We start from the raw sequence: 2,500 nt of genomic DNA on the forward strand, positions 1-2,500 counted from the left end.
TCCTAACCACTGCCTCCTACCTTCTACTCCTAACCCATACCTCCTAACCACTGCCTCCTACCTTCTACTCCTAGCCCTTACCTCCTAACCCCTACCTCCTAACCACTGCCTCCTACCTTCTACTCCTAACCCATACCTCCTAACCACTGCCTCCTACCTTCTACTCCTAGCCCTTACCTCCTAACTCCTACCTCCTAACCCCTGCCTCCTACTTTCTTACTTTCTACTCCTAACCCCTACTTCCTAACCACTGCCTCCTACCTTCTACTCCTAACCCTTACCTCCTAACCACTTCCTCCTACCTTCTACTCCTAACCCTTACCTCCTAACCCCTACCTCCTAACCACTGCCTCCTACCTTCTACTCCTAACCCTTACCTCCTAACCCCTACCTCCTAACCACTGCCTCCTACCTTCTACTCCTAACCCTTACCTCCTAACCCCTACCTCCTAACCACTGCCTCCTACCTTCTACTCCTAACCCATACCTCCTAACCACTGCCTCCTACCTTCTACTCCTAGCCCTTACCTCCTAACCCCTACCTCCTAACCACTGCCTCCTACCTTATACTGCTATCCCTTACCTCCTAACCCCTACCTCCTAACACCTCCCCCCTACCTCCTAACACCTACCTCCTAACACCTCCCCTCTACCTCCTAACCACTACCTCCTAACACCTCCCCTCTACCTCCTAACCACTACCTCCTAACCACTACCTCCTAACACCTCCCCTCTACCTCCTAACCACTACCTCCTAACACCTCCCCTCTACCTCCTAACCACTACCTCCTAACCCCTACCTCCTAACACCTCCCCTCTACCTCCTAACCACTACCTCCTAACACCTCCCCTCTACCTCCTAACCACTACCTCCTAACCACTACCTCCTAACCCCTCCCCTCTACCTCCTAACCACTACCTCCTAACCCCTACCTCCTAACACCTCCCCACTACCTCCTAACCCCTCCCCTCTACCTCCTAACCACTACCTCCTAACCCCTCCCCTCTACCTCCTAACCACTACCTCCTAACCCCTACCTCCTAACACCTCCCCTCTACCTCCTAACCACTACCTCCTAACCACTACCTCCTAACACCTCCCCTCTACCTCCTAACCACTACCTCCTAACCCCTACCTCCTAACCCCTCCCCTCTACCTCGTAACCACTACCTCCTAACCCCTACCTCCTAACACCTCCCCACTACCTCCTAACCCCATCCCCTCTACCTCCTAACCACTACCTCCTAACCCCTCCCCTCTACCTCCTAACCACTACCTCCTAACCCCTACCTCCTAACACCTCCCCTCTACCTCCTAACCACTACCTCCTAACCACTACCTCCTAACCCCTCCCCTCTACCTCCTAACCACTACCTCCTAACCCCTACCTCCTAACACCTTCCCTCTACCTCCTAACCACTACCTCCTAACCACTACCTCCTAACACCTCCCCTCTATCTCCTAACCACTACCTCCTAACCACTACCTCCTAACCCCTCCCCTCTACCTCCTAACCACTACCTCCTAACACCTCCCCTCTACCTCCTAACCACTACCTCCTAACCACTACCTCCTAACCCCTCCCCTCTACCTCCTAACCACTACCTCCTAACCCCTACCTCCTAACACCTCCCCTCTACCTCCTAACCACTACCTCATAACCACTACCTCCTAACCCCTCCCCTCTACCTCCTAACCACTACCTCCTAACCCCTACCTCCTAACACCTCCCCTCTACCTCCTAACCACTACCTCCTAACCCCTACCTCCTAACACCTCCCCTCTACCTCCTAACCACTACCTCCTAACCCCTCCCCTCTACCTCCTAACCACTACCTCCTAACCCCTACCTCCTAACACCTCCCCTCTACCTCCTAACCACTACCTCCTAACCCCTACCTCCTAACACCTCCCCTCTACCTCCTAACCACTACCTCCTAACCCCTACCTCCTAACACCTCCCCTCTACCCACATTGAAGCTAAAAGGTTTCATGTTTTCTAAAGAGAAGATGCGTTCAGGGTCAAAGTACAGAAGTGGTCTTTATCTGATTATTTACTCTCATGTAGTACTGTATACTGTACTACATATCAGAGGTACATATAGTACTTTATATTGTACTACATCTCAGAGGTACTGTACATATAGTACTTTATATTGTACTACATCTTAGGTCACTGGGATCGGACCAGTACCTGAGTTGAGGTCATTTATATTGTTGTACTTTTTTATCTTAATGTTTGTTTTGTTTTTAAACCAAAAATAGAAAACTCACATTCTTCTGTCCAATCTTCTGGTTTTTATAGTTTGTAAGTTACGAGGTGCACGTGAAGGCACCATGCACGAGTTTCTTCCTTTTTCCATAAACCCGTTTTGTTTTGGTGCTCTATAATCCGACGCTCCCCAGCGGCCATGGACGCAGCACAGGGAGACCACGTGTTGGTGTTTGTGCTCTCTGATTGGCTGCTCTCTGATCGGCTGCTCTCTGATTGGCTGCTCT

The 2,500-nt window shown here is 51.0% G+C and overlaps 1 protein-coding gene across 4 annotated transcripts in view; it reads left to right on the plus strand.

The window, feature by feature from the left end:
* The window catches only part of abhd12 (abhydrolase domain containing 12, lysophospholipase), a 24,914-nt gene that overhangs the window by 1,020 nt on the left and 21,394 nt on the right, over window positions 1-2,500 (plus strand). The gene's annotated exons all lie outside the window — the stretch shown is intronic.

Source organism: Cyclopterus lumpus, chromosome 15 (assembly GCF_009769545.1).
Source record: "Cyclopterus lumpus isolate fCycLum1 chromosome 15, fCycLum1.pri, whole genome shotgun sequence".
NCBI lineage: Eukaryota > Metazoa > Chordata > Actinopteri > Perciformes > Cyclopteridae > Cyclopterus > Cyclopterus lumpus.